The sequence below is a fragment of the Thunnus albacares genome, chromosome 24, assembly GCF_914725855.1.
Source record: "Thunnus albacares chromosome 24, fThuAlb1.1, whole genome shotgun sequence".
Classification (NCBI taxonomy): domain Eukaryota; kingdom Metazoa; phylum Chordata; class Actinopteri; order Scombriformes; family Scombridae; genus Thunnus; species Thunnus albacares.
The window spans coordinates 2,697,162-2,720,447 of NC_058129.1; the positions used below are offsets into that span (position 1 = coordinate 2,697,162).

General features: G+C 61.1%; 69 non-coding genes across 69 annotated transcripts; all 69 read left to right on the forward strand.

Annotated features, from left to right (window-relative positions):
- Window positions 1-193: 193 nt before the first annotated feature.
- LOC122977069 lies at window positions 194-312 on the forward strand. Its single transcript, XR_006401319.1, has one exon. It is a non-coding gene; the product is annotated as a 5S ribosomal RNA (ribosomal RNA).
- A 224-nt stretch (window positions 313-536) lies between these two features.
- LOC122977070 lies at window positions 537-655 on the forward strand. Its single transcript, XR_006401321.1, has one exon. It is a non-coding gene; the product is annotated as a 5S ribosomal RNA (ribosomal RNA).
- A 224-nt stretch (window positions 656-879) lies between these two features.
- On the forward strand, window positions 880-998 carry LOC122977071. The gene has a single exon (XR_006401322.1). It is a non-coding gene; the product is annotated as a 5S ribosomal RNA (ribosomal RNA).
- A 161-nt stretch (window positions 999-1,159) lies between these two features.
- LOC122977942 lies at window positions 1,160-1,278 on the forward strand. Its single transcript, XR_006402155.1, has one exon. It is a non-coding gene; the product is annotated as a 5S ribosomal RNA (ribosomal RNA).
- A 224-nt stretch (window positions 1,279-1,502) lies between these two features.
- LOC122977073 lies at window positions 1,503-1,621 on the forward strand. The gene has a single exon (XR_006401324.1). It is a non-coding gene; the product is annotated as a 5S ribosomal RNA (ribosomal RNA).
- Window positions 1,622-1,833: 212 nt separating this feature from the next.
- On the forward strand, window positions 1,834-1,952 carry LOC122977074. The gene has a single exon (XR_006401325.1). It is a non-coding gene; the product is annotated as a 5S ribosomal RNA (ribosomal RNA).
- Window positions 1,953-2,176: 224 nt separating this feature from the next.
- Window positions 2,177-2,295, forward strand: LOC122977075. Its single transcript, XR_006401326.1, has one exon. It is a non-coding gene; the product is annotated as a 5S ribosomal RNA (ribosomal RNA).
- A 224-nt stretch (window positions 2,296-2,519) lies between these two features.
- LOC122977076 lies at window positions 2,520-2,638 on the forward strand. Its single transcript, XR_006401327.1, has one exon. It is a non-coding gene; the product is annotated as a 5S ribosomal RNA (ribosomal RNA).
- A 224-nt stretch (window positions 2,639-2,862) lies between these two features.
- Window positions 2,863-2,981, forward strand: LOC122977077. Its single transcript, XR_006401328.1, has one exon. It is a non-coding gene; the product is annotated as a 5S ribosomal RNA (ribosomal RNA).
- Window positions 2,982-3,205: 224 nt separating this feature from the next.
- Window positions 3,206-3,324, forward strand: LOC122977998. The gene has a single exon (XR_006402209.1). It is a non-coding gene; the product is annotated as a 5S ribosomal RNA (ribosomal RNA).
- A 224-nt stretch (window positions 3,325-3,548) lies between these two features.
- LOC122977078 lies at window positions 3,549-3,667 on the forward strand. Its single transcript, XR_006401329.1, has one exon. It is a non-coding gene; the product is annotated as a 5S ribosomal RNA (ribosomal RNA).
- A 224-nt stretch (window positions 3,668-3,891) lies between these two features.
- Window positions 3,892-4,010, forward strand: LOC122977079. The gene has a single exon (XR_006401330.1). It is a non-coding gene; the product is annotated as a 5S ribosomal RNA (ribosomal RNA).
- A 224-nt stretch (window positions 4,011-4,234) lies between these two features.
- On the forward strand, window positions 4,235-4,353 carry LOC122977080. Its single transcript, XR_006401331.1, has one exon. It is a non-coding gene; the product is annotated as a 5S ribosomal RNA (ribosomal RNA).
- Window positions 4,354-4,565: 212 nt separating this feature from the next.
- Window positions 4,566-4,684, forward strand: LOC122977081. The gene has a single exon (XR_006401332.1). It is a non-coding gene; the product is annotated as a 5S ribosomal RNA (ribosomal RNA).
- A 224-nt stretch (window positions 4,685-4,908) lies between these two features.
- On the forward strand, window positions 4,909-5,027 carry LOC122977082. The gene has a single exon (XR_006401333.1). It is a non-coding gene; the product is annotated as a 5S ribosomal RNA (ribosomal RNA).
- Window positions 5,028-5,239: 212 nt separating this feature from the next.
- Window positions 5,240-5,358, forward strand: LOC122977084. Its single transcript, XR_006401335.1, has one exon. It is a non-coding gene; the product is annotated as a 5S ribosomal RNA (ribosomal RNA).
- Window positions 5,359-5,582: 224 nt separating this feature from the next.
- On the forward strand, window positions 5,583-5,701 carry LOC122977085. The gene has a single exon (XR_006401336.1). It is a non-coding gene; the product is annotated as a 5S ribosomal RNA (ribosomal RNA).
- A 212-nt stretch (window positions 5,702-5,913) lies between these two features.
- On the forward strand, window positions 5,914-6,032 carry LOC122977087. Its single transcript, XR_006401337.1, has one exon. It is a non-coding gene; the product is annotated as a 5S ribosomal RNA (ribosomal RNA).
- Window positions 6,033-6,256: 224 nt separating this feature from the next.
- Window positions 6,257-6,375, forward strand: LOC122977088. Its single transcript, XR_006401338.1, has one exon. It is a non-coding gene; the product is annotated as a 5S ribosomal RNA (ribosomal RNA).
- Window positions 6,376-6,599: 224 nt separating this feature from the next.
- On the forward strand, window positions 6,600-6,718 carry LOC122977089. The gene has a single exon (XR_006401339.1). It is a non-coding gene; the product is annotated as a 5S ribosomal RNA (ribosomal RNA).
- Window positions 6,719-6,942: 224 nt separating this feature from the next.
- LOC122977091 lies at window positions 6,943-7,061 on the forward strand. Its single transcript, XR_006401341.1, has one exon. It is a non-coding gene; the product is annotated as a 5S ribosomal RNA (ribosomal RNA).
- Window positions 7,062-7,273: 212 nt separating this feature from the next.
- On the forward strand, window positions 7,274-7,392 carry LOC122977092. The gene has a single exon (XR_006401342.1). It is a non-coding gene; the product is annotated as a 5S ribosomal RNA (ribosomal RNA).
- A 212-nt stretch (window positions 7,393-7,604) lies between these two features.
- Window positions 7,605-7,723, forward strand: LOC122977093. The gene has a single exon (XR_006401343.1). It is a non-coding gene; the product is annotated as a 5S ribosomal RNA (ribosomal RNA).
- Window positions 7,724-7,947: 224 nt separating this feature from the next.
- On the forward strand, window positions 7,948-8,066 carry LOC122977094. The gene has a single exon (XR_006401344.1). It is a non-coding gene; the product is annotated as a 5S ribosomal RNA (ribosomal RNA).
- A 212-nt stretch (window positions 8,067-8,278) lies between these two features.
- Window positions 8,279-8,397, forward strand: LOC122977095. Its single transcript, XR_006401345.1, has one exon. It is a non-coding gene; the product is annotated as a 5S ribosomal RNA (ribosomal RNA).
- A 224-nt stretch (window positions 8,398-8,621) lies between these two features.
- LOC122977097 lies at window positions 8,622-8,740 on the forward strand. Its single transcript, XR_006401347.1, has one exon. It is a non-coding gene; the product is annotated as a 5S ribosomal RNA (ribosomal RNA).
- Window positions 8,741-8,952: 212 nt separating this feature from the next.
- LOC122977098 lies at window positions 8,953-9,071 on the forward strand. Its single transcript, XR_006401348.1, has one exon. It is a non-coding gene; the product is annotated as a 5S ribosomal RNA (ribosomal RNA).
- Window positions 9,072-9,295: 224 nt separating this feature from the next.
- LOC122977099 lies at window positions 9,296-9,414 on the forward strand. The gene has a single exon (XR_006401349.1). It is a non-coding gene; the product is annotated as a 5S ribosomal RNA (ribosomal RNA).
- A 212-nt stretch (window positions 9,415-9,626) lies between these two features.
- LOC122977100 lies at window positions 9,627-9,745 on the forward strand. The gene has a single exon (XR_006401350.1). It is a non-coding gene; the product is annotated as a 5S ribosomal RNA (ribosomal RNA).
- Window positions 9,746-9,969: 224 nt separating this feature from the next.
- On the forward strand, window positions 9,970-10,088 carry LOC122977101. Its single transcript, XR_006401351.1, has one exon. It is a non-coding gene; the product is annotated as a 5S ribosomal RNA (ribosomal RNA).
- A 212-nt stretch (window positions 10,089-10,300) lies between these two features.
- LOC122977102 lies at window positions 10,301-10,419 on the forward strand. The gene has a single exon (XR_006401352.1). It is a non-coding gene; the product is annotated as a 5S ribosomal RNA (ribosomal RNA).
- A 224-nt stretch (window positions 10,420-10,643) lies between these two features.
- Window positions 10,644-10,762, forward strand: LOC122977103. The gene has a single exon (XR_006401353.1). It is a non-coding gene; the product is annotated as a 5S ribosomal RNA (ribosomal RNA).
- A 212-nt stretch (window positions 10,763-10,974) lies between these two features.
- Window positions 10,975-11,093, forward strand: LOC122977900. Its single transcript, XR_006402114.1, has one exon. It is a non-coding gene; the product is annotated as a 5S ribosomal RNA (ribosomal RNA).
- A 212-nt stretch (window positions 11,094-11,305) lies between these two features.
- On the forward strand, window positions 11,306-11,424 carry LOC122977104. The gene has a single exon (XR_006401354.1). It is a non-coding gene; the product is annotated as a 5S ribosomal RNA (ribosomal RNA).
- A 212-nt stretch (window positions 11,425-11,636) lies between these two features.
- LOC122976991 lies at window positions 11,637-11,755 on the forward strand. The gene has a single exon (XR_006401244.1). It is a non-coding gene; the product is annotated as a 5S ribosomal RNA (ribosomal RNA).
- Window positions 11,756-11,979: 224 nt separating this feature from the next.
- On the forward strand, window positions 11,980-12,098 carry LOC122977105. The gene has a single exon (XR_006401355.1). It is a non-coding gene; the product is annotated as a 5S ribosomal RNA (ribosomal RNA).
- A 212-nt stretch (window positions 12,099-12,310) lies between these two features.
- LOC122977901 lies at window positions 12,311-12,429 on the forward strand. Its single transcript, XR_006402115.1, has one exon. It is a non-coding gene; the product is annotated as a 5S ribosomal RNA (ribosomal RNA).
- Window positions 12,430-12,641: 212 nt separating this feature from the next.
- On the forward strand, window positions 12,642-12,760 carry LOC122977106. Its single transcript, XR_006401356.1, has one exon. It is a non-coding gene; the product is annotated as a 5S ribosomal RNA (ribosomal RNA).
- Window positions 12,761-12,972: 212 nt separating this feature from the next.
- On the forward strand, window positions 12,973-13,091 carry LOC122977003. The gene has a single exon (XR_006401255.1). It is a non-coding gene; the product is annotated as a 5S ribosomal RNA (ribosomal RNA).
- Window positions 13,092-13,303: 212 nt separating this feature from the next.
- Window positions 13,304-13,422, forward strand: LOC122977108. Its single transcript, XR_006401358.1, has one exon. It is a non-coding gene; the product is annotated as a 5S ribosomal RNA (ribosomal RNA).
- Window positions 13,423-13,646: 224 nt separating this feature from the next.
- On the forward strand, window positions 13,647-13,765 carry LOC122977109. Its single transcript, XR_006401359.1, has one exon. It is a non-coding gene; the product is annotated as a 5S ribosomal RNA (ribosomal RNA).
- A 212-nt stretch (window positions 13,766-13,977) lies between these two features.
- On the forward strand, window positions 13,978-14,096 carry LOC122977110. The gene has a single exon (XR_006401360.1). It is a non-coding gene; the product is annotated as a 5S ribosomal RNA (ribosomal RNA).
- Window positions 14,097-14,320: 224 nt separating this feature from the next.
- On the forward strand, window positions 14,321-14,439 carry LOC122977111. The gene has a single exon (XR_006401361.1). It is a non-coding gene; the product is annotated as a 5S ribosomal RNA (ribosomal RNA).
- Window positions 14,440-14,651: 212 nt separating this feature from the next.
- LOC122977902 lies at window positions 14,652-14,770 on the forward strand. Its single transcript, XR_006402116.1, has one exon. It is a non-coding gene; the product is annotated as a 5S ribosomal RNA (ribosomal RNA).
- Window positions 14,771-14,982: 212 nt separating this feature from the next.
- Window positions 14,983-15,101, forward strand: LOC122977113. Its single transcript, XR_006401362.1, has one exon. It is a non-coding gene; the product is annotated as a 5S ribosomal RNA (ribosomal RNA).
- A 212-nt stretch (window positions 15,102-15,313) lies between these two features.
- Window positions 15,314-15,432, forward strand: LOC122977014. The gene has a single exon (XR_006401266.1). It is a non-coding gene; the product is annotated as a 5S ribosomal RNA (ribosomal RNA).
- A 224-nt stretch (window positions 15,433-15,656) lies between these two features.
- On the forward strand, window positions 15,657-15,775 carry LOC122977119. Its single transcript, XR_006401368.1, has one exon. It is a non-coding gene; the product is annotated as a 5S ribosomal RNA (ribosomal RNA).
- Window positions 15,776-15,987: 212 nt separating this feature from the next.
- On the forward strand, window positions 15,988-16,106 carry LOC122977114. Its single transcript, XR_006401363.1, has one exon. It is a non-coding gene; the product is annotated as a 5S ribosomal RNA (ribosomal RNA).
- A 212-nt stretch (window positions 16,107-16,318) lies between these two features.
- LOC122977026 lies at window positions 16,319-16,437 on the forward strand. The gene has a single exon (XR_006401278.1). It is a non-coding gene; the product is annotated as a 5S ribosomal RNA (ribosomal RNA).
- Window positions 16,438-16,649: 212 nt separating this feature from the next.
- LOC122977115 lies at window positions 16,650-16,768 on the forward strand. The gene has a single exon (XR_006401364.1). It is a non-coding gene; the product is annotated as a 5S ribosomal RNA (ribosomal RNA).
- A 212-nt stretch (window positions 16,769-16,980) lies between these two features.
- Window positions 16,981-17,099, forward strand: LOC122978002. Its single transcript, XR_006402213.1, has one exon. It is a non-coding gene; the product is annotated as a 5S ribosomal RNA (ribosomal RNA).
- Window positions 17,100-17,311: 212 nt separating this feature from the next.
- On the forward strand, window positions 17,312-17,430 carry LOC122977038. Its single transcript, XR_006401289.1, has one exon. It is a non-coding gene; the product is annotated as a 5S ribosomal RNA (ribosomal RNA).
- A 224-nt stretch (window positions 17,431-17,654) lies between these two features.
- LOC122977116 lies at window positions 17,655-17,773 on the forward strand. The gene has a single exon (XR_006401365.1). It is a non-coding gene; the product is annotated as a 5S ribosomal RNA (ribosomal RNA).
- Window positions 17,774-17,985: 212 nt separating this feature from the next.
- LOC122977117 lies at window positions 17,986-18,104 on the forward strand. Its single transcript, XR_006401366.1, has one exon. It is a non-coding gene; the product is annotated as a 5S ribosomal RNA (ribosomal RNA).
- Window positions 18,105-18,316: 212 nt separating this feature from the next.
- On the forward strand, window positions 18,317-18,435 carry LOC122977118. Its single transcript, XR_006401367.1, has one exon. It is a non-coding gene; the product is annotated as a 5S ribosomal RNA (ribosomal RNA).
- Window positions 18,436-18,647: 212 nt separating this feature from the next.
- On the forward strand, window positions 18,648-18,766 carry LOC122977120. The gene has a single exon (XR_006401369.1). It is a non-coding gene; the product is annotated as a 5S ribosomal RNA (ribosomal RNA).
- A 212-nt stretch (window positions 18,767-18,978) lies between these two features.
- On the forward strand, window positions 18,979-19,097 carry LOC122977778. The gene has a single exon (XR_006401995.1). It is a non-coding gene; the product is annotated as a 5S ribosomal RNA (ribosomal RNA).
- A 224-nt stretch (window positions 19,098-19,321) lies between these two features.
- Window positions 19,322-19,440, forward strand: LOC122977121. The gene has a single exon (XR_006401370.1). It is a non-coding gene; the product is annotated as a 5S ribosomal RNA (ribosomal RNA).
- Window positions 19,441-19,664: 224 nt separating this feature from the next.
- Window positions 19,665-19,783, forward strand: LOC122977122. Its single transcript, XR_006401371.1, has one exon. It is a non-coding gene; the product is annotated as a 5S ribosomal RNA (ribosomal RNA).
- Window positions 19,784-20,007: 224 nt separating this feature from the next.
- Window positions 20,008-20,126, forward strand: LOC122977124. The gene has a single exon (XR_006401372.1). It is a non-coding gene; the product is annotated as a 5S ribosomal RNA (ribosomal RNA).
- A 212-nt stretch (window positions 20,127-20,338) lies between these two features.
- On the forward strand, window positions 20,339-20,457 carry LOC122977125. The gene has a single exon (XR_006401373.1). It is a non-coding gene; the product is annotated as a 5S ribosomal RNA (ribosomal RNA).
- A 212-nt stretch (window positions 20,458-20,669) lies between these two features.
- LOC122977126 lies at window positions 20,670-20,788 on the forward strand. The gene has a single exon (XR_006401374.1). It is a non-coding gene; the product is annotated as a 5S ribosomal RNA (ribosomal RNA).
- Window positions 20,789-21,000: 212 nt separating this feature from the next.
- LOC122977127 lies at window positions 21,001-21,119 on the forward strand. Its single transcript, XR_006401375.1, has one exon. It is a non-coding gene; the product is annotated as a 5S ribosomal RNA (ribosomal RNA).
- Window positions 21,120-21,331: 212 nt separating this feature from the next.
- LOC122977128 lies at window positions 21,332-21,450 on the forward strand. The gene has a single exon (XR_006401376.1). It is a non-coding gene; the product is annotated as a 5S ribosomal RNA (ribosomal RNA).
- A 224-nt stretch (window positions 21,451-21,674) lies between these two features.
- On the forward strand, window positions 21,675-21,793 carry LOC122977130. The gene has a single exon (XR_006401377.1). It is a non-coding gene; the product is annotated as a 5S ribosomal RNA (ribosomal RNA).
- A 212-nt stretch (window positions 21,794-22,005) lies between these two features.
- Window positions 22,006-22,124, forward strand: LOC122977131. The gene has a single exon (XR_006401378.1). It is a non-coding gene; the product is annotated as a 5S ribosomal RNA (ribosomal RNA).
- Window positions 22,125-22,348: 224 nt separating this feature from the next.
- On the forward strand, window positions 22,349-22,467 carry LOC122977133. Its single transcript, XR_006401380.1, has one exon. It is a non-coding gene; the product is annotated as a 5S ribosomal RNA (ribosomal RNA).
- Window positions 22,468-22,679: 212 nt separating this feature from the next.
- On the forward strand, window positions 22,680-22,798 carry LOC122977134. The gene has a single exon (XR_006401381.1). It is a non-coding gene; the product is annotated as a 5S ribosomal RNA (ribosomal RNA).
- Window positions 22,799-23,022: 224 nt separating this feature from the next.
- LOC122977135 lies at window positions 23,023-23,141 on the forward strand. The gene has a single exon (XR_006401382.1). It is a non-coding gene; the product is annotated as a 5S ribosomal RNA (ribosomal RNA).
- Window positions 23,142-23,286: the final 145 nt, after the last annotated feature.

Sequence of the window (23,286 nt, forward strand, 5' to 3'; positions counted from 1 at the left end):
GCGCCCGTCCGCCGCGCCTAAAGTAGGGATCCTCTCTCTTGTTTTCCTCCGTGTCTGTGCAGAACTGTGCGCGGGAGTCCCGCTCTCTGGTGTTTCTCCGAGGGAGGAACAGATGGGAACGCTGCCGCCTGGGCCTTGGAGGCGCGTCTGACGAGCGCCACCCCTAAGAGGCCCATGCGTGGTACCTTGGACAGCTTACGGCCATACCACCCTGAACACGCCCGATCTCGTCTGATCTCGGAAGCCAAGCAGGGTCGGGCCTGGTTAGTACTTGGACGGGAGACCGCCTGGGAATACCAGGTGCTGTAAGCTTTTTCACTTTTCTCCACAAGCGCCCGTCCGCCGCGCTTAACGTAGGGATCCTCTCTCTTGTTTTCCTCCGTGTCTGTGCAGAACTGTGCGCGGGAGTCCCGCTCTCTGGTGTTTCTCCGAGGGAGGAACGGATGGGAACGCTCCCGGCGCAGCTGCCGCCTGGGCCTTGGAGGCGCGTCTGACGAGCGCCACCCCTAAGAGGCCCATGCGTGGTACCTTGGACAGCTTACGGCCATACCACCCTGAACACGCCCGATCTCGTCTGATCTCGGAAGCCAAGCAGGGTCGGGCCTGGTTAGTACTTGGACGGGAGACCGCCTGGGAATACCAGGTGCTGTAAGCTTTTTCACTTTTATCCACAAGCGCCCGTCCGCCGCGCTTAACGTAGGGATCCTCTCTCTTGTTTTCCTCCGTGTCTGTGCAGAACTGTGCGCGGGAGTCCCGCTCTCTGGTGTTTCTCCCAGGGAGGAACGGATGGGAACGCTCCCGGCGCAGCTGCCGCCTGGGCCTTGGAGGCGCGTCTGACGAGCGCCACCCCTAAGAGGCCCATGCGTGGTACCTTGGACAGCTTACGGCCATACCACCCTGAACACGCCCGATCTCGTCTGATCTCGGAAGCCAAGCAGGGTCGGGCCTGGTTAGTACTTGGACGGGAGACCGCCTGGGAATACCAGGTGCTGTAAGCTTTTTCACTTTTCTCCACAAGCGCCCGTCCGCCGCGCTTAACGTAGTCCCGCTCTCTGGTGTTTCTCCGAGGGAGGAACGGATGGGAACGCTGCCGCCTGGGCCTTGGTGGCGCGTCTGACGAGCGCCACCCCTAAGAGGCCCATGCGTGGTACCTTGGACAGCTTACGGCCATACCACCCTGAACACGCCCGATCTCGTCTGATCTTGGAAGCCAAGCAGGGTCGGGCCTGGTTAGTACTTGGACGGGAGACCGCCTGGGAATACCAGGTGCTGTAAGCTTTTTCACTTTTCTCCACAAGCGCCCGTCCGCCGCGCTTAACGTAGGGATTCTCTCTCTTGTTTTCCTCCGTGTCTGTGCAGAACTGTGCGCGGGAGTCCCGCTCTCTGGTGTTTCTCCGAGGGAGGAACGGATGGGAACGCTCCCGGCGCAGCTGCCGCCTGGGCCTTGGAGGCGCGTCTGACGAGCGCCACCCCTAAGAGGCCCATGCGTGGTACCTTGGACAGCTTACGGCCATACCACCCTGAACACGCCCGATCTCGTCTGATCTCGGAAGCCAAGCAGGGTCGGGCCTGGTTAGTACTTGGACGGGAGACCGCCTGGGAATACCAGGTGCTGTAAGCTTTTTCGCTTTTCTCCACAAGCGCCCGTCCGCCGCGCTTAACGTAGGGATCCTCTCTCTTGTTTTCCTCCGTGTCTGTGCAGAACTGTGCGCGGGAGTCCCGCTCTCTGGTGTTTCTCCGAGGGAGGAACGGATGGGAACGCTGCCGCCTGGGCCTTGGAGGCGCGTCTGACGAGCGCCACCCCTAAAAGGCCCATGCGTGGTACCTTGGACAGCTTACGGCCATACCACCCTGAACACGCCCGATCTCGTCTGATCTCGGAAGCCAAGCAGGGTCGGGCCTGGTTAGTACTTGGACGGGAGACCGCCTGGGAATACCAGGTGCTGTAAGCTTTTTCGCTTTTCTCCACAAGCGCCCGTCCGCCGCGCTTAACGTAGGGATCCTCTCTCTTGTTTTCCTCCGTGTCTGTGCAGAACTGTGCGCGGGAGTCCCGCTCTCTGGTGTTTCTCCGAGGGAGGAACGGATGGGAACGCTCCCGGCGCAGCTGCCGCCTGGGCCTTGGAGGCGCGTCTGACGAGCGCCACCCCTAAGAGGCCCATGCGTGGTACCTTGGACAGCTTACGGCCATACCACCCTGAACACGCCCGATCTCGTCTGATCTCGGAAGCCAAGCAGGGTCGGGCCTGGTTAGTACTTGGACGGGAGACCGCCTGGGAATACCAGGTGCTGTAAGCTTTTTCACTTTTCTCCACAAGCGCCCGTCCGCCGCGCTTAACGTAGGGATCCTCTCTCTTGTTTTCCTCCGTGTCTGTGCAGAACTGTGCGCGGGAGTCCCGCTCTCTGGTGTTTCTCCGAGGGAGGAACGGATGGGAACGCTCCCGGCGCAGCTGCCGCCTGGGCCTTGGAGGCGCGTCTGACGAGCGCCACCCCTAAGAGGCCCATGCGTGGTACCTTGGACAGCTTACGGCCATACCACCCTGAACACGCCCGATCTCGTCTGATCTCGGAAGCCAAGCAGGGTCGGGCCTGGTTAGTACTTGGACGGGAGACCGCCTGGGAATACCAGGTGCTGTAAGCTTTTTCACTTTTCTCCACAAGCGCCCGTCCGCCGCGCTTAACGTAGGGATCCTCTCTCTTGTTTTCCTCCGTGTCTGTGCAGAACTGTGCGCGGGAGTCCCGCTCTCTGGTGTTTCTCCGAGGGAGGAACGGATGGGAACGCTCCCGGCGCAGCTGCCGCCTGGGCCTTGGAGGCGCGTCTGACGAGCGCCACCCCTAAGAGGCCCATGCGTGGTACCTTGGACAGCTTACGGCCATACCACCCTGAACACGCCCGATCTCGTCTGATCTCGGAAGCCAAGCAGGGTCGGGCCTGGTTAGTACTTGGACGGGAGACCGCCTGGGAATACCAGGTGCTGTAAGCTTTTTCACTTTTCTCCACAAGCGCCCGTCCGCCGCGCTTAACGTAGGGATCCTCTCTCTTGTTTTCCTCCGTGTCTGTGCCGAACTGTGCGCGGGAGTCCCGCTCTCTGGTGTTTCTCCGAGGGAGGAACGGATGGGAACGCTCCCGGCGCAGCTGCCGCCTGGGCCTTGGAGGCGCGTCTGACGAGCGCCACCCCTAAGAGGCCCATGCGTGGTACCTTGGACAGCTTACGGCCATACCACCCTGAACACGCCCGATCTCGTCTGATCTCGGAAGCCAAGCAGGATCGGGCCTGGTTAGTACTTGGACGGGAGACCGCCTGGGAATACCAGGTGCTGTAAGCTTTTTCACTTTTCTCCACAAGTGCCCGTCCGCCGCGCTTAACGTAGGGATCCTCTCTCTTGTTTTCCTCCGTGTCTGTGCAGAACTGTGCGCGGGAGTCCCGCTCTCTGGTGTTTCTCCGAGGGAGGAACGGATGGGAACGCTCCCGGCGCAGCTGCCGCCTGGGCCTTGGAGGCGCGTCTGACGAGCGCCACCCCTAAGAGGCCCATGCGTGGTACCTTGGACAGCTTACGGCCATACCACCCTGAACACGCCCGATCTCGTCTGATCTCGGAAGCCAAGCAGGGTCGGGCCTGGTTAGTACTTGGACGGGAGACCGCCTGGGAATACCAGGTGCTGTAAGCTTTTTCACTTTTCTCCACAAGCGCCCGTCCGCCGCGCTTAACGTAGGGATCCTCTCTCTTGTTTTCCTCCGTGTCTGTGCAGAACTGTGCGCGGGAGTCCCGCTCTCTGGTGTTTCTCCGAGGGAGGAACGGATGGGAACGCTCCCGGCGCAGCTGCCGCCTGGGCCTTGGAGGCGCGTCTGACGAGCGCCACCCCTAAGAGGCCCATGCGTGGTACCTTGGACAGCTTACGGCCATACCACCCTGAACACGCCCGATCTCGTCTGATCTCGGAAGCCAAGCAGGGTCGGGCCTGGTTAGTACTTGGACGGGAGACCGCCTGGGAATACCAGGTGCTGTAAGCTTTTTCACTTTTCTCCACAAGCGCCCGTCCGCCGCGCTTAACGTAGGGATCCTCTCTCTTGTTTTCCTCCGTGTCTGTGCAGAACTGTGCGCGGGAGTCCCGCTCTCTGGTGTTTCTCCGAGGGAGGAACGGATGGGAACGCTCCCGGCGCAGCTGCCGCCTGGGCCTTGGAGGCGCGTCTGACGAGCGCCACCCCTAAGAGGCCCATGCGTGGTACCTTGGACAGCTTACGGCCATACCACCCTGAACACGCCCGATCTCGTCTGATCTCGGAAGCCAAGCAGGGTCGGGCCTGGTTAGTACTTGGACGGGAGACCGCCTGGGAATACCAGGTGCTGTAAGCTTTTTCACTTTTCTCCACAAGCGCCCGTCCGCCGCGCTTAACGTAGGGATCCTCTCTCTTGTTTTCCTCCGTGTCTGTGCAGAACTGTGCGCGGGAGTCCCGCTCTCTGGTGTTTCTCCGAGGGAGGAACGGATGGGAACGCTGCCGCCTGGGCCTTGGAGGCGCGTCTGACGAGCGCCACCCCTAAGAGGCCCATGCGTGGTACCTTGGACAGCTTACGGCCATACCACCCTGAACACGCCCGATCTCGTCTGATCTCGGAAGCCAAGCAGGGTCGGGCCTGGTTAGTACTTGGACGGGAGACCGCCTGGGAATACCAGGTGCTGTAAGCTTTTTCACTTTTCTCCACAAGCGCCCGTCCGCCGCGCTTAACGTAGGGATCCTCTCTCTTGTTTTCCTCCGTGTCTGTGCAGAACTGTGCGCGGGAGTCCCGCTCTCTGGTGTTTCTCCGAGGGAGGAACGGATGGGAACGCTCCCGGCGCAGCTGCCGCCTGGGCCTTGGAGGCGCGTCTGACGAGCGCCACCCCTAAGAGGCCCATGCGTGGTGCCTTGGACAGCTTACGGCCATACCACCCTGAACACGCCCGATCTCGTCTGATCTCGGAAGCCAAGCAGGGTCGGGCCTGGTTAGTACTTGGACGGGAGACCGCCTGGGAATACCAGGTGCTGTAAGCTTTTTCACTTTTCTCCACAAGCGCCCGTCCGCCGCGCTTAACGTAGGGATCCTCTCTCTTGTTTTCCTCCGTGTCTGTGCAGAACTGTGCGCGGGAGTCCCGCTCTCTGGTGTTTCTCCGAGGGAGGAACGGATGGGAACGCTGCCGCCTGGGCCTTGGAGGCGCGTCTGACGAGCGCCACCCCTAAGAGGCCCATGCGTGGTACCTTGGACAGCTTACGGCCATACCACCCTGAACACGCCCGATCTCGTCTGATCTCGGAAGCCAAGCAGGGTCGGGCCTGGTTAGTACTTGGACGGGAGACCGCCTGGGAATACCAGGTGCTGTAAGCTTTTTCACTTTTCTCCACAAGCGCCCGTCCGCCGCGCTTAACGTAGGGATCCTCTCTCTTGTTTTCCTCCGTGTCTGTGCAGAACTGTGCGCGGGAGTCCCGCTCTCTGGTGTTTCTCCGAGGGAGGAACGGATGGGAACGCTCCCGGCGCAGCTGCCGCCTGGGCCTTGGAGGCGCGTCTGACGAGCGCCACCCCTAAGAGGCCCATGCGTGGTACCTTGGACAGCTTACGGCCATACCACCCTGAACACGCCCGATCTCGTCTGATCTCGGAAGCCAAGCAGGGTCGGGCCTGGTTAGTACTTGGACGGGAGACCGCCTGGGAATACCAGGTGCTGTAAGCTTTTTCACTTTTCTCCACAAGCGCCCGTCCGCCGCGCCTAACGTAGGGATCCTCTCTCTTGTTTTCCTCCGTGTCTGTGCAGAACTGTGCGCGGGAGTCCCGCTCTCTGGTGTTTCTCCGAGGGAGGAACGGATGGGAACGCTGCCGCCTGGGCCTTGGAGGCGCGTCTGACGAGCGCCACCCCTAAGAGGCCCATGCGTGGTACCTTGGACAGCTTACGGCCATACCACCCTGAACACGCCCGATCTCGTCTGATCTCGGAAGCCAAGCAGGGTCGGGCCTGGTTAGTACTTGGACGGGAGACCGCCTGGGAATACCAGGTGCTGTAAGCTTTTTCACTTTTCTCCACAAGCGCCCGTCCGCCGCGCTTAACGTAGGGATCCTCTCTCTTGTTTTCCTCCGTGTCTGTGCAGAACTGTGCGCGGGAGTCCCGCTCTCTGGTGTTTCTCCCAGGGAGGAACGGATGGGAACGCTCCCGGCGCAGCTGCCGCCTGGGCCTTGGAGGCGCGTCTGACGAGCGCCACCCCTAAGAGGCCCATGCGTGGTACCTTGGACAGCTTACGGCCATACCACCCTGAACACGCCCGATCTCGTCTGATCTCGGAAGCCAAGCAGGGTCGGGCCTGGTTAGTACTTGGACGGGAGACCGCCTGGGAATACCAGGTGCTGTAAGCTTTTTCACTTTTCTCCACAAGCGCCCGTCCGCCGCGCTTAACGTAGGGATCCTCTCTCTTGTTTTCCTCCGTGTCTGTGCAGAACTGTGCGCGGGAGTCCCGCTCTCTGGTGTTTCTCCCAGGGAGGAACGGATGGGAACGCTCCCGGCGCAGCTGCCGCCTGGGCCTTGGAGGCGCGTCTGACGAGCGCCACCCCTAAGAGGCCCATGCGTGGTACTTTGGACAGCTTACGGCCATACCACCCTGAACACGCCCGATCTCGTCTGATCTCGGAAGCCAAGCAGGGTCGGGCCTGGTTAGTACTTGGACGGGAGACCGCCTGGGAATACCAGGTGCTGTAAGCTTTTTCACTTTTCTCCACAAGCGCCCGTCCGCCGCGCTTAACGTAGGGATCCTCTCTCTTGTTTTCCTCCGTGTCTGTGCAGAACTGTGCGCGGGAGTCCCGCTCTCTGGTGTTTCTCCGAGGGAGGAACGGATGGGAACGCTCCCGGCGCAGCTGCCGCCTGGGCCTTGGAGGCGCGTCTGACGAGCGCCACCCCTAAGAGGCCCATGCGTGGTACCTTGGACAGCTTACGGCCATACCACCCTGAACACGCCCGATCTCGTCTGATCTCGGAAGCCAAGCAGGGTCGGGCCTGGTTAGTACTTGGACGGGAGACCGCCTGGGAATACCAGGTGCTGTAAGCTTTTTCACTTTTCTCCACAAGCGCCCGTCCGCCGCGCTTAACGTAGGGATCCTCTCTCTTGTTTTCCTCCGTGTCTGTGCAGAACTGTGCGCGGGAGTCCCGCTCTCTGGTGTTTCTCCGAGGGAGGAACGGATGGGAACGCTGCCGCCTGGGCCTTGGAGGCGCGTCTGACGAGCGCCACCCCTAAGAGGCCCATGCGTGGTACCTTGGACAGCTTACGGCCATACCACCCTGAACACGCCCGATCTCGTCTGATCTCGGAAGCCAAGCAGGGTCGGGCCTGGTTAGTACTTGGACGGGAGACCGCCTGGGAATACCAGGTGCTGTAAGCTTTTTCACTTTTCTCCACAAGCGCCCGTCCGCCGCGCTTACCGTAGGGATCCTCTCTCTTGTTTTCCTCCGTGTCTGTGCAGAACTGTGCGCGGGAGTCCCGCTCTCTGGTGTTTCTCCCAGGGAGGAACGGATGGGAACGCTGCCGCCTGGGCCTTGGAGGCGCGTCTGACGAGCGCCACCCCTAAGAGGCCCATGCGTGGTACCTTGGACAGCTTACGGCCATACCACCCTGAACACGCCCGATCTCGTCTGATCTCGGAAGCCAAGCAGGGTCGGGCCTGGTTAGTACTTGGACGGGAGACCGCCTGGGAATACCAGGTGCTGTAAGCTTTTTCACTTTTCTCCACAAGCGCCCGTCCGCCGCGCTTAACGTAGGGATCCTCTCTCTTGTTTTCCTCCGTGTCTGTGCAGAACTGTGCGCGGGAGTCCCGCTCTCTGGTGTTTCTCCGAGGGAGGAACGGATGGGAACGCTCCCGGCGCAGCTGCCGCCTGGGCCTTGGAGGCGCGTCTGACGAGCGCCACCCCTAAGAGGCCCATGCGTGGTACCTTGGACAGCTTACGGCCATACCACCCTGAACACGCCCGATCTCGTCTGATCTCGGAAGCCAAGCAGGGTCGGGCCTGGTTAGTACTTGGACGGGAGACCGCCTGGGAATACCAGGTGCTGTAAGCTTTTTCACTTTTCTCCACAAGCGCCCGTCCGCCGCGCCTAACGTAGGGATCCTCTCTCTTGTTTTCCTCCGTGTCTGTGCAGAACTGTGCGCGGGAGTCCCGCTCTCTGGTGTTTCTCCGAGGGAGGAACGGATGGGAACGCTGCCGCCTGGGCCTTGGAGGCGCGTCTGACGAGCACCACCCCTAAGAGGCCCATGCGTGGTACCTTGGACAGCTTACGGCCATACCACCCTGAACACGCCCGATCTCGTCTGATCTCGGAAGCCAAGCAGGGTCGGGCCTGGTTAGTACTTGGACGGGAGACCGCCTGGGAATACCAGGTGCTGTAAGCTTTTTCACTTTTCTCCACAAGCGCCCGTCCGCCGCGTTTAACGTAGGGATCCTCTCTCTTGTTTTCCTCCGTGTCTGTGCAGAACTGTGCGCGGGAATCCCGCTCTCTGGTGTTTCTCCGAGGGAGGAACGGATGGGAACGCTCCCGGCGCAGCTGCCGCCTGGGCCTTGGAGGCGCGTCTGACGAGCGCCACCCCTAAGAGGCCCATGCGTGGTACCTTGGACAGCTTACGGCCATACCACCCTGAACACGCCCGATCTCGTCTGATCTCGGAAGCCAAGCAGGGTCGGGCCTGGTTAGTACTTGGACGGGAGACCGCCTGGGAATACCAGGTGCTGTAAGCTTTTTCACTTTTCTCCACAAGCGCCCGTCCGCCGCGCCTAACGTAGGGATCCTCTCTCTTGTTTTCCTCCGTGTCTGTGCAGAACTGTGCGCGGGAGTCCCGCTCTCTGGTGTTTCTCCGAGGGAGGAACGGATGGGAACGCTGCCGCCTGGGCCTTGGAGGCGCGTCTGACGAGCGCCACCCCTAAGAGGCCCATGCGTGGTACCTTGGACAGCTTACGGCCATACCACCCTGAACACGCCCGATCTCGTCTGATCTCGGAAGCCAAGCAGGGTCGGGCCTGGTTAGTACTTGGACGGGAGACCGCCTGGGAATACCAGGTGCTGTAAGCTTTTTCACTTTTCTCCACAAGCGCCCGTCCGCCGCGCTTAACGTAGGGATCCTCTCTCTTGTTTTCCTCCGTGTCTGTGCAGAACTGTGCGCGGGAGTCCCGCTCTCTGGTGTTTCTCCGAGGGAGGAACGGATGGGAACGCTCCCGGCGCAGCTGCCGCCTGGGCCTTGGAGGCGCGTCTGACGAGCGCCACCCCTAAGAGGCCCATGCGTGGTACCTTGGACAGCTTACGGCCATACCACCCTGAACACGCCCGATCTCGTCTGATCTCGGAAGCCAAGCAGGGTCGGGCCTGGTTAGTACTTGGACGGGAGACCGCCTGGGAATACCAGGTGCTGTAAGCTTTTTCACTTTTCTCCACAAGCGCCCGTCCGCCGCGCTTAACGTAGGGATCCTCTCTCTTGTTTTCCTCCGTGTCTGTGCAGAACTGTGCGCGGGAGTCCCGCTCTCTGGTGTTTCTCCGAGGGAGGAACGGATGGGAACGCTGCCGCCTGGGCCTTGGAGGCGCGTCTGACGAGCGCCACCCCTAAAAGGCCCATGCGTGGTACCTTGGACAGCTTACGGCCATACCACCCTGAACACGCCCGATCTCGTCTGATCTCGGAAGCCAAGCAGGGTCGGGCCTGGTTAGTACTTGGACGGGAGACCGCCTGGGAATACCAGGTGCTGTAAGCTTTTTCACTTTTCTCCACAAGCGCCCGTCCGCCGCGCTTAACGTAGGGATCCTCTCTCTTGTTTTCCTCCGTGTCTGTGCAGAACTGTGCGCGGGAGTCCCGCTCTCTGGTGTTTCTCCGAGGGAGGAACGGATGGGAACGCTCCCGGCGCAGCTGCCGCCTGGGCCTTGGAGGCGCGTCTGACGAGCGCCACCCCTAAGAGGCCCATGCGTGGTACCTTGGACAGCTTACGGCCATACCACCCTGAACACGCCCGATCTCGTCTGATCTCGGAAGCCAAGCAGGGTCGGGCCTGGTTAGTACTTGGACGGGAGACCGCCTGGGAATACCAGGTGCTGTAAGCTTTTTCACTTTTCTCCACAAGCGCCCGTCCGCCGCGCTTAACGTAGGGATCCTCTCTCTTGTTTTCCTCCGTGTCTGTGCAGAACTGTGCGCGGGAGTCCCGCTCTCTGGTGTTTCTCCGAGGGAGGAACGGATGGGAACGCTGCCGCCTGGGCCTTGGAGGCGCGTCTGACGAGCGCCACCCCTAAGAGGCCCATGCGTGGTACCTTGGACAGCTTACGGCCATACCACCCTGAACACGCCCGATCTCGTCTGATCTCGGAAGCCAAGCAGGGTCGGGCCTGGTTAGTACTTGGACGGGAGACCGCCTGGGAATACCAGGTGCTGTAAGCTTTTTCACTTTTCTCCACAAGCGCCCGTCCGCCGCGCTTAACGTAGGGATCCTCTCTCTTGTTTTCCTCCGTGTCTGTGCAGAACTGTGCGCGGGAGTCCCGCTCTCTGGTGTTTCTCCGAGGGAGGAACGGATGGGAACGCTCCCGGCGCAGCTGCCGCCTGGGCCTTGGAGGCGCGTCTGACGAGCGCCACCCCTAAGAGGCCCATGCGTGGTACCTTGGACAGCTTACGGCCATACCACCCTGAACACGCCCGATCTCGTCTGATCTCGGAAGCCAAGCAGGGTCGGGCCTGGTTAGTACTTGGACGGGAGACCGCCTGGGAATACCAGGTGCTGTAAGCTTTTTCACTTTTCTCCACAAGCGCCCGTCCGCCGCGCTTAACGTAGGGATCCTCTCTCTTGTTTTCCTCCGTGTCTGTGCAGAACTGTGCGCGGGAGTCCCGCTCTCTGGTGTTTCTCCGAGGGAGGAACGGATGGGAACGCTGCCGCCTGGGCCTTGGAGGCGCGTCTGACGAGCGCCACCCCTAAGAGGCCCATGCGTGGTACCTTGGACAGCTTACGGCCATACCACCCTGAACACGCCCGATTTCGTCTGATCTCGGAAGCCAAGCAGGGTCGGGCCTGGTTAGTACTTGGACGGGAGACCGCCTGGGAATACCAGGTGCTGTAAGCTTTTTCACTTTTCTCCACAAGCGCCCGTCCGCCGCGCTTAACGTAGGGATCCTCTCTCTTGTTTTCCTCCGTGTCTGTGCAGAACTGTGCGCGGGAGTCCCGCTCTCTGGTGTTTCTCCGAGGGAGGAACGGATGGGAACGCTGCCGCCTGGGCCTTGGAGGCGCGTCTGACGAGCGCCACCCCTAAGAGGCCCATGCGTGGTACCTTGGACAGCTTACGGCCATACCACCCTGAACACGCCCGATCTCGTCTGATCTCGGAAGCCAAGCAGGGTCGGGCCTGGTTAGTACTTGGACGGGAGACCGCCTGGGAATACCAGGTGCTGTAAGCTTTTTCACTTTTCTCCACAAGCGCCCGTCCGCCGCGCCTAACGTAGGGATCCTCTCTCTTGTTTTCCTCCGTGTCTGTGCAGAACTGTGCGCGGGAGTCCCGCTCTCTGGTGTTTCTCCGAGGGAGGAACGGATGGGAACGCTGCCGCCTGGGCCTTGGAGGCGCGTCTGACGAGCGCCACCCCTAAGAGGCCCATGCGTGGTACCTTGGACAGCTTACGGCCATACCACCCTGAACACGCCCGATCTCGTCTGATCTCGGAAGCCAAGCAGGGTCGGGCCTGGTTAGTACTTGGACGGGAGACCGCCTGGGAATACCAGGTGCCGTAAGCTTTTTCACTTTTCTCCACAAGCGCCCGTCCGCCGCGCTTAACGTAGGGATCCTCTCTCTTGTTTTCCTCCGTGTCTGTGCAGAACTGTGCGCGGGAGTCCCGCTCTCTGGTGTTTCTCCGAGGGAGGAACGGATGGGAACGCTCCCGGCGCAGCTGCCGCCTGGGCCTTGGAGGCGCGTCTGACGAGCGCCACCCCTAAGAGGCCCATGCGTGGTACCTTGGACAGCTTACGGCCATACCACCCTGAACACGCCCGATCTCGTCTGATCTCGGAAGCCAAGCAGGGTCGGGCCTGGTTAGTACTTGGACGGGAGACCGCCTGGGAATACCAGGTGCTGTAAGCTTTTTCACTTTTCTCCACAAGCGCCCGTCCGCCGCGCTTAACGTAGGGATCCTCTCTCTTGTTTTCCTCCGTGTCTGTGCAGAACTGTGCGCGGGAGTCCCGCTCTCTGGTGTTTCTCCGAGGGAGGAACGGATGGGAACGCTGCCGCCTGGGCCTTGGAGGCGCGTCTGACGAGCGCCACCCCTAAGAGGCCCATGCGTGGTACCTTGGACAGCTTACGGCCATACCACCCTGAACACGCCCGATTTCGTCTGATCTCGGAAGCCAAGCAGGGTCGGGCCTGGTTAGTACTTGGACGGGAGACCGCCTGGGAATACCAGGTGCTGTAAGCTTTTTCACTTTTCTCCACAAGCGCCCGTCCGCCGCGCTTAACGTAGGGATCCTCTCTCTTGTTTTCCTCCGTGTCTGTGCAGAACTGTGCGCGGGAGTCCCGCTCTCTGGTGTTTCTCCGAGGGAGGAACGGATGGGAACGCTGCCGCCTGGGCCTTGGAGGCGCGTCTGACGAGCGCCACCCCTAAGAGGCCCATGCGTGGTACCTTGGACAGCTTACGGCCATACCACCCTGAACACGCCCGATCTCGTCTGATCTCGGAAGCCAAGCAGGGTCGGGCCTGGTTAGTACTTGGACGGGAGACCGCCTGGGAATACCAGGTGCTGTAAGCTTTTTCACTTTTCTCCACAAGCGCCCGTCCGCCGCGCCTAACGTAGGGATCCTCTCTCTTGTTTTCCTCCGTGTCTGTGCAGAACTGTGCGCGGGAGTCCCGCTCTCTGGTGTTTCTCCGAGGGAGGAACGGATGGGAACGCTGCCGCCTGGGCCTTGGAGGCGCGTCTGACGAGCGCCACCCCTAAGAGGCCCATGCGTGGTACCTTGGACAGCTTACGGCCATACCACCCTGAACACGCCCGATCTCGTCTGATCTCGGAAGCCAAGCAGGGTCGGGCCTGGTTAGTACTTGGACGGGAGACCGCCTGGGAATACCAGGTGCCGTAAGCTTTTTCACTTTTCTCCACAAGCGCCCGTCCGCCGCGCTTAACGTAGGGATCCTCTCTCTTGTTTTCCTCCGTGTCTGTGCAGAACTGTGCGCGGGAGTCCCGCTCTCTGGTGTTTCTCCGAGGGAGGAACGGATGGGAACGCTGCCGCCTGGGCCTTGGAGGCGCGTCTGACGAGCGCCACCCCTAAGAGGCCCATGCGTGGTACCTTGGACAGCTTACGGCCATACCACCCTGAACACGCCCGATCTCGTCTGATCTCGGAAGCCAAGCAGGGTCGGGCCTGGTTAGTACTTGGACGGGAGACCGCCTGGGAATACCAGGTGCTGTAAGCTTTTTCACTTTTCTCCACAAGCGCCCGTCCGCCGCGCTTAACGTAGGGATCCTCTCTCTTGTTTTCCTCCGTGTCTGTGCAGAACTGTGCGCGGGAGTCCCGCTCTCTGGTGTTTCTCCGAGGGAGGAACGGATGGGAACGCTCCCGGCGCAGCTGCCGCCTGGGCCTTGGAGGCGCGTCTGACGAGCGCCACCCCTAAGAGGCCCATGCGTGGTACCTTGGACAGCTTACGGCCATACCACCCTGAACACGCCCGATCTCGTCTGATCTCGGAAGCCAAGCAGGGTCGGGCCTGGTTAGTACTTGGACGGGAGACCGCCTGGGAATACCAGGTGCTGTAAGCTTTTTCACTTTTCTCCACAAGCGCCCGTCCGCCGCGCTTAACGTAGGGATCCTCTCTCTTGTTTTCCTCCGTGTCTGTGCAGAACTGTGCGCGGGAGTCCCGCTCTCTGGTGTTTCTCCGAGGGAGGAACGGATGGGAACGCTGCCGCCTGGGCCTTGGAGGCGCGTCTGACGAGCGCCACCCCTAAGAGGCCCATGCGTGGTACCTTGGACAGCTTACGGCCATACCACCCTGAACACGCCCGATCTCGTCTGATCTCGGAAGCCAAGCAGGGTCGGGCCTGGTTAGTACTTGGACGGGAGACCGCCTGGGAATACCAGGTGCTGTAAGCTTTTTCACTTTTCTCCACAAGCGCCCGTCCGCCGCGCTTAACGTAGGGATCCTCTCTCTTGTTTTCCTCCGTGTCTGTGCAGAACTGTGCGCGGGAGTCCCGCTCTCTGGTGTTTCTCCGAGGGAGGAACGGATGGGAACGCTCCCGGCGCAGCTGCCGCCTGGGCCTTGGAGGCGCGTCTGACGAGCGCCACCCCTAAGAGGCCCATGCGTGGTACCTTGGACAGCTTACGGCCATACCACCCTGAACACGCCCGATCTCGTCTGATCTCGGAAGCCAAGCAGGGTCGGGCCTGGTTAGTACTTGGACGGGAGACCGCCTGGGAATACCAGGTGCTGTAAGCTTTTTCACTTTTCTCCACAAGCGCCCGTCCGCCGCGCTTAACGTAGGGATCCTCTCTCTTGTTTTCCTCCGTGTCTGTGCAGAACTGTGCGCGGGAGTCCCGCTCTCTGGTGTTTCTCCGAGGGAGGAACGGATGGGAACGCTGCCGCCTGGGCCTTGGAGGCGCGTCTGACGAGCGCCACCCCTAAGAGGCCCATGCGTGGTACCTTGGACAGCTTACGGCCATACCACCCTGAACACGCCCGATTTCGTCTGATCTCGGAAGCCAAGCAGGGTCGGGCCTGGTTAGTACTTGGACGGGAGACCGCCTGGGAATACCAGGTGCTGTAAGCTTTTTCACTTTTCTCCACAAGCGCCCGTCCGCCGCGCTTAACGTAGGGATCCTCTCTCTTGTTTTCCTCCGTGTCTGTGCAGAACTGTGCGCGGGAGTCCCGCTCTCTGGTGTTTCTCCGAGGGAGGAACGGATGGGAACGCTGCCGCCTGGGCCTTGGAGGCGCGTCTGACGAGCGCCACCCCTAAGAGGCCCATGCGTGGTACCTTGGACAGCTTACGGCCATACCACCCTGAACACGCCCGATCTCGTCTGATCTCGGAAGCCAAGCAGGGTCGGGCCTGGTTAGTACTTGGACGGGAGACCGCCTGGGAATACCAGGTGCTGTAAGCTTTTTCACTTTTCTCCACAAGCGCCCGTCCGCCGCGCCTAACGTAGGGATCCTCTCTCTTGTTTTCCTCCGTGTCTGTGCAGAACTGTGCGCGGGAGTCCCGCTCTCTGGTGTTTCTCCGAGGGAGGAACGGATGGGAACGCTGCCGCCTGGGCCTTGGAGGCGCGTCTGACGAGCGCCACCCCTAAGAGGCCCATGCGTGGTACCTTGGACAGCTTACGGCCATACCACCCTGAACACGCCCGATCTCGTCTGATCTCGGAAGCCAAGCAGGGTCGGGCCTGGTTAGTACTTGGACGGGAGACCGCCTGGGAATACCAGGTGCCGTAAGCTTTTTCACTTTTCTCCACAAGCGCCCGTCCGCCGCGCTTAACGTAGGGATCCTCTCTCTTGTTTTCCTCCGTGTCTGTGCAGAACTGTGCGCGGGAGTCCCGCTCTCTGGTGTTTCTCCGAGGGAGGAACGGATGGGAACGCTCCCGGCGCAGCTGCCGCCTGGGCCTTGGAGGCGCGTCTGACGAGCGCCACCCCTAAGAGGCCCATGCGTGGTACCTTGGACAGCTTACGGCCATACCACCCTGAACACGCCCGATCTCGTCTGATCTCGGAAGCCAAGCAGGGTCGGGCCTGGTTAGTACTTGGACGGGAGACCACCTGGGAATACCAGGTGCTGTAAGCTTTTTCACTTTTCTCCACAAGCGCCCGTCCGCCGCGCTTAACGTAGGGATCCTCTCTCTTGTTTTCCTCCGTGTCTGTGCAGAACTGTGCGCGGGAGTCCCGCTCTCTGGTGTTTCTCCGAGGGAGGAACGGATGGGAACGCTGCCGCCTGGGCCTTGGAGGCGCGTCTGACGAGCGCCACCCCTAAGAGGCCCATGCGTGGTACCTTGGACAGCTTACGGCCATACCACCCTGAACACGCCCGATCTCGTCTGATCTCGGAAGCCAAGCAGGGTCGGGCCTGGTTAGTACTTGGACGGGAGACCGCCTGGGAATACCAGGTGCTGTAAGCTTTTTCACTTTTCTCCACAAGCGCCCGTCCGCCGCGCCTAACGTAGGGATCCTCTCTCTTGTTTTCCTCCGTGTCTGTGCAGAACTGTGCGCGGGAGTCCCGCTCTCTGGTGTTTCTCCGAGGGAGGAACGGATGGGAACGCTGCCGCCTGGGCCTTGGAGGCGCGTCTGACGAGCGCCACCCCTAAGAGGCCCATGCGTGGTACCTTGGACAGCTTACGGCCATACCACCCTGAACACGCCCGATCTCGTCTGATCTCGGAAGCCAAGCAGGGTCGGGCCTGGTTAGTACTTGGACGGGAGACCGCCTGGGAATACCAGGTGCCGTAAGCTTTTTCACTTTTCTCCACAAGCGCCCGTCCGCTGCGCTTAACGTAGGGATCCTCTCTCTTGTTTTCCTCCGTGTCTGTGCAGAACTGTGCGCGGGAGTCCCGCTCTCTGGTGTTTCTCCGAGGGAGGAACGGATGGGAACGCTGCCGCCTGGGCCTTGGAGGCGCGTCTGACGAGCGCCACCCCTAAGAGGCCCATGCGTGGTACCTTGGACAGCTTACGGCCATACCACCCTGAACACGCCCGATCTCGTCTGATCTCGGAAGCCAAGCAGGGTCGGGCCTGGTTAGTACTTGGACGGGAGACCGCCTGGGAATACCAGGTGCTGTAAGCTTTTTCACTTTTCTCCACAAGCGCCCGTCCGCCGCGCTTAACGTAGGGATCCTCTCTCTTGTTTTCCTCCGTGTCTGTGCAGAACTGTGCGCGGGAGTCCCGCTCTCTGGTGTTTCTCCGAGGGAGGAACGGATGGGAACGCTGCCGCCTGGGCCTTGGAGGCGCGTCTGACGAGCGCCACCCCTAAGAGGCCCATGCGTGGTACCTTGGACAGCTTACGGCCATACCACCCTGAACACGCCAGATCTCGTCTGATCTCGGAAGCCAAGCAGGGTCGGGCCTGGTTAGTACTTGGACGGGAGACCGCCTGGGAATACCAGGTGCTGTAAGCTTTTTCACTTTTCTCCACAAGCGCCCGTCCGCCGCGCCTAACGTAGGGATCCTCTCTCTTGTTTTCCTCCGTGTCTGTGCAGAACTGTGCGCGGGAGTCCCGCTCTCTGGTGTTTCTCCGAGGGAGGAACGGATGGGAACGCTGCCGCCTGGGCCTTGGAGGCGCGTCTGACGAGCGCCACCCCTAAGAGGCCCATGCGTGGTACCTTGGACAGCTTACGGCCATACCACCCTGAACACGCCCGATCTCGTCTGATCTCGGAAGCCAAGCAGGGTCGGGCCTGGTTAGTACTTGGACGGGAGACCGCCTGGGAATACCAGGTGCCGTAAGCTTTTTCACTTTTCTCCACAAGCGCCCGTCCGCCGCGCTTAACGTAGGGATCCTCTCTCTTGTTTTCCTCCGTGTCTGTGCAGAACTGTGCGCGGGAGTCCCGCTCTCTGGTGTTTCTCCGAGGGAGGAACGGATGGGAACGCTCCCGGCGCAGCTGCCGCCTGGGCCTTGGAGGCGCGTCTGACGAGCGCCACCCCTAAGAGGCCCATGCGTGGTACCTTGGACAGCTTACGGCCATACCACCCTGAACACGCCCGATCTCGTCTGATCTCGGAAGCCAAGCAGGGTCGGGCCTGGTTAGTACTTGGACGGGAGACCGCCTGGGAATACCAGGTGCTGTAAGCTTTTTCACTTTTCTCCACAAGCGCCCGTCCGCCGCGCTTAACGTAGGGATCCTCTCTCTTGTTTTCCTCCGTGTCTGTGCAGAACTGTGCGCGGGAGTCCCGCTCTCTGGTGTTTCTCCGAGGGAGGAACGGATGGGAACGCTGCCGCCTGGGCCTTGGAGGCGCGTCTGACGAGCGCCACCCCTAAGAGGCCCATGCGTGGTACCTTGGACAGCTTACGGCCATACCACCCTGAACACGCCCGATCTCGTCTGATCTCGGAAGCCAAGCAGGGTCGGGCCTGGTTAGTACTTGGACGGGAGACCGCCTGGGAATACCAGGTGCTGTAAGCTTTTTCACTTTTCTCCACAAGCGCCCGTCCGCCGCGCTTAACGTAGGGATCCTCTCTCTTGTTTTCCTCCGTGTCTGTGCAGAACTGTGCGCGGGAGTCCCGCTCTCTGGTGTTTCTCCGAGGGAGGAACGGATGGGAACGCTGCCGCCTGGGCCTTGGAGGCGCGTCTGACGAGCGCCACCCCTAAGAGGCCCATGCGTGGTACCTTGGACAGCTTACGGCCATACCACCCTGAACACGCCCGATCTCGTCTGATCTCGGAAGCCAAGCAGGGTCGGGCCTGGTTAGTACTTGGACGGGAGACCGCCTGGGAATACCAGGTGCTGTAAGCTTTTTCACTTTTCTCCACAAGCGCCTGTCCGCCGCGCTTAACGTAGGGATCCTCTCTCTTGTTTTCCTCCGTGTCTGTGCAGAACTGTGCGCGGGAGTCCCGCTCTCTGGTGTTTCTCCGAGGGAGGAACGGATGGGAACGCTGCCGCCTGGGCCTTGGAGGCGCGTCTGACGAGCGCCACCCCTAAGAGGCCCATGCGTGGTACCTTGGACAGCTTACGGCCATACCACCCTGAACACGCCCGATCTCGTCTGATCTCGGAAGCCAAGCAGGGTCGGGCCTGGTTAGTACTTGGACGGGAGACCGCCTGGGAATACCAGGTGCTGTAAGCTTTTTCACTTTTCTCCACAAGCGCCCGTCCGCCGCGCCTAACGTAGGGATCCTCTCTCTTGTTTTCCTCCGTGTCTGTGCAGAACTGTGCGCGGGAGTCCCGCTCTCTGGTGTTTCTCCGAGGGAGGAACGGATGGGAACGCTGCCGCCTGGGCCTTGGAGGCGCGTCTGACGAGCGCCACCCCTAAGAGGCCCATGCGTGGTACCTTGGACAGCTTACGGCCATACCACCCTGAACACGCCCGATCTCGTCTGATCTCGGAAGCCAAGCAGGGTCGGGCCTGGTTAGTACTTGGTCGGGAGACCGCCTGGGAATACCAGGTGCCGTAAGCTTTTTCACTTTTCTCCACAAGCGCCCGTCCGCCGCGCTTAACGTAGGGATCCTCTCTCTTGTTTTCCTCCGTGTCTGTGCAGAACTGTGCGCGGGAGTCCCGCTCTCTGGTGTTTCTCCGAGGGAGGAACGGATGGGAACGCTCCCGGCGCAGCTGCCGCCTGGGCCTTGGAGGCGCGTCTGACGAGCGCCACCCCTAAGAGGCCCATGCGTGGTACCTTGGACAGCTTACGGCCATACCACCCTGAACACGCCCGATCTCGTCTGATCTCGGAAGCCAAGCAGGGTCGGGCCTGGTTAGTACTTGGACGGGAGACCGCCTGGGAATACCAGGTGCTGTAAGCTTTTTCACTTTTCTCCACAAGCGCCCGTCCGCCGCGCTTAACGTAGGGATCCTCTCTCTTGTTTTCCTCCGTGTCTGTGCAGAACTGTGCGCGGGAGTCCCGCTCTCTGGTGTTTCTCCGAGGGAGGAACGGATGGGAACGCTCCCGGCGCAGCTGCCGCCTGGGCCTTGGAGGCGCGTCTGACGAGCGCCACCCCTAAGAGGCCCATGCGTGGTACCTTGGACAGCTTACGGCCATACCACCCTGAACACGCCCGATCTCGTCTGATCTCGGAAGCCAAGCAGGGTCGGGCCTGGTTAGTACTTGGACGGGAGACCGCCTGGGAATACCAGGTGCTGTAAGCTTTTTCACTTTTCTCCACAAGCGCCCGTCCGCCGCGCCTAACGTAGGGATCCTCTCTCTTGTTTTCCTCCGTGTCTGTGCAGAACTGTGCGCGGGAGTCCCGCTCTCTGGTGTTTCTCCGAGGGAGGAACGGATGGGAACGCTCCCGGCGCAGCTGCCGCCTGGGCCTTGGAGGCGCGTCTGACGAGCGCCACCCCTAAGAGGCCCATGCGTGGTACCTTGGACAGCTTACGGCCATACCACCCTGAACACGCCCGATCTCGTCTGATCTCGGAAGCCAAGCAGGGTCGGGCCTGGTTAGTACTTGGACGGGAGACCGCCTGGGAATACCAGGTGCTGTAAGCTTTTTCACTTTTCTCCACAAGCGCCCGTCCGCCGCGCTTAACGTAGGGATCCTCTCTCTTGTTTTCCTCCGTGTCTGTGCAGAACTGTGCGCGGGAGTCCCGCTCTCTGGTGTTTCTCCGAGGGAGGAACGGATGGGAACGCTGCCGCCTGGGCCTTGGAGGCGCGTCTGACGAGCGCCACCCCTAAGAGGCCCATGCGTGGTACCTTGGACAGCTTACGGCCATACCACCCTGAACACGCCCGATCTCGTCTGATCTCGGAAGCCAAGCAGGGTCGGGCCTGGTTAGTACTTGGACGGGAGACCGCCTGGGAATACCAGGTGCTGTAAGCTTTTTCACTTTTCTCCACAAGCGCCCGTCCGCCGCACTTAACGTAGGGATCCTCTCTCTTGTTTTCCTCCGTGTCTGTGCAGAACTGTGCGCGGGAGTCCCGCTCTCTGGTGTTTCTCCGAGGGAGGAACGGATGGGAACGCTGCCGCCTGGGCCTTGGAGGCGCGTCTGACGAGCGCCACCCCTAAGAGGCCCATGCGTGGTACCTTGGACAGCTTACGGCCATACCACCCTGAACACGCCCGATCTCGTCTGATCTCGGAAGCCAAGCAGGGTCGGGCCTGGTTAGTACTTGGACGGGAGACCGCCTGGGAATACCAGGTGCTGTAAGCTTTTTCACTTTTCTCCACAAGCGCCTGTCCGCCGCGCTTAACGTAGGGATCCTCTCTCTTGTTTTCCTCCGTGTCTGTGCAGAACTGTGCGCGGGAGTCCCGCTCTCTGGTGTTTCTCCGAGGGAGGAACGGATGGGAACGCTGCCGCCTGGGCCTTGGAGGCGCGTCTGACGAGCGCCACCCCTAAGAGGCCCATGCGTGGTACCTTGGACAGCTTACGGCCATACCACCCTGAACACGCCCGATCTCGTCTGATCTCGGAAGCCAAGCAGGGTCGGGCCTGGTTAGTACTTGGACGGGAGACCGCCTGGGAATACCAGGTGCTGTAAGCTTTTTCACTTTTCTCCACAAGCGCCCGTCCGCCGCGCTTAACGTAGGGATCCTCTCTCTTGTTTTCCTCCGTGTCTGTGCAGAACTGTGCGCGGGAGTCCCGCTCTCTGGTGTTTCTCCGAGGGAGGAACGGATGGGAACGCTGCCGCCTGGGCCTTGGAGGCGCGTCTGACGAGCGCCACCCCTAAGAGGCCCATGCGTGGTACCTTGGACAGCTTACGGCCATACCACCCTGAACACGCCCGATCTCGTCTGATCTCGGAAGCCAAGCAGGGTCGGGCCTGGTTAGTACTTGGACGGGAGACCGCCTGGGAATACCAGGTGCTGTAAGCTTTTTCACTTTTCTCCACAAGCGCCCGTCCGCCGCGCTTAACGTAGGGATCCTCTCTCTTGTTTTCCTCCGTGTCTGTGCAGAACTGTGCGCGGGAGTCCCGCTCTCTGGTGTTTCTCCGAGGGAGGAACGGATGGGAACGCTCCCGGCGCAGCTGCCGCCTGGGCCTTGGAGGCGCGTCTGACGAGCGCCACCCCTAAGAGGCCCATGCGTGGTACCTTGGACAGCTTACGGCCATACCACCCTGAACACGCCCGATCTCGTCTGATCTCGGAAGCCAAGCAGGGTCGGGCCTGGTTAGTACTTGGACGGGAGACCGCCTGGGAATACCAGGTGCTGTAAGCTTTTTCACTTTTCTCCACAAGCGCCCGTCCGCCGCGCTTAACGTAGGGATCCTCTCTCTTGTTTTCCTCCGTGTCTGTGCAGAACTGTGCGCGGGAGTCCCGCTCTCTGGTGTTTCTCCGAGGGAGGAACGGATGGGAACGCTGCCGCCTGGGCCTTGGAGGCGCGTCTGACGAGCGCCACCCCTAAGAGGCCCATGCGTGGTACCTTGGACAGCTTACGGCCATACCACCCTGAACACGCCCGATCTCGTCTGATCTCGGAAGCCAAGCAGGGTCGGGCCTGGTTAGTACTTGGACGGGAGACCGCCTGGGAATACCAGGTGCTGTAAGCTTTTTCACTTTTCTCCACAAGCGCCCGTCCGCCGCGCTTAACGTAGGGATCCTCTCTCTTGTTTTCCTCCGTGTCTGTGCAGAACTGTGCGCGGGAGTCCCGCTCTCTGGTGTTTCTCCGAGGGAGGAACGGATGGGAACGCTCCCGGCGCAGCTGCCGCCTGGGCCTTGGAGGCGCGTCTGACGAGCGCCACCCCTAAGAGGCCCATGCGTGGTACCTTGGACAGCTTACGGCCATACCACCCTGAACACGCCCGATCTCGTCTGATCTCGGAAGCCAAGCAGGGTCGGGCCTGGTTAGTACTTGGACGGGAGACCGCCTGGGAATACCAGGTGCTGTAAGCTTTTTCACTTTTCTCCACAAGCGCCCGTCCGCCGCGCCTAACGTAGGGATCCTCTCTCTTGTTTTCCTCCGTGTCTGTGCAGAACTGTGCGCGGGAGTCCCGCTCTCTGGTGTTTCTCCGAGGGAGGAACGGATGGGAACGCTGCCGCCTGGGCCTTGGAGGCGCGTCTGACGAGCGCCACCCCTAAGAGGCCCATGCGTGGTACCTTGGACAGCTTACGGCCATACCACCCTGAACACGCCCGATCTCGTCTGATCTCGGAAGCCAAGCAGGGTCGGGCCTGGTTAGTACTTGGACGGGAGACCGCCTGGGAATACCAGGTGCTGTAAGCTTTTTCACTTTTCTCCACAAGCGCCCGTCCGCCGCGCTTAACGTAGGGATCCTCTCTCTTGTTTTCCTCCGTGTCTGTGCAGAACTGTGCGCGGGAGTCCCGCTCTCTGGTGTTTCTCCGAGGGAGGAACGGATGGGAACGCTCCCGGCGCAGCTGCCGCCTGGGCCTTGGAGGCGCGTCTGACGAGCGCCACCCCTAAGAGGCCCATGCGTGGTACCTTGGACAGCTTACGGCCATACCACCCTGAACACGCCCGATCTCGTCTGATCTCGGAAGCCAAGCAGGGTCGGGCCTGGTTAGTACTTGGACGGGAGACCGCCTGGGAATACCAGGTGCTGTAAGCTTTTTCACTTTTCTCCACAAGCGCCCGTCCGCCGCGCCTAACGTAGGGATCCTCTCTCTTGTTTTCCTCCGTGTCTGTGCAGAACTGTGCGCGGGAGTCCCGCTCTCTGGTGTTTCTCCGAGGGAGGAACAGATGGGAACGCTGCC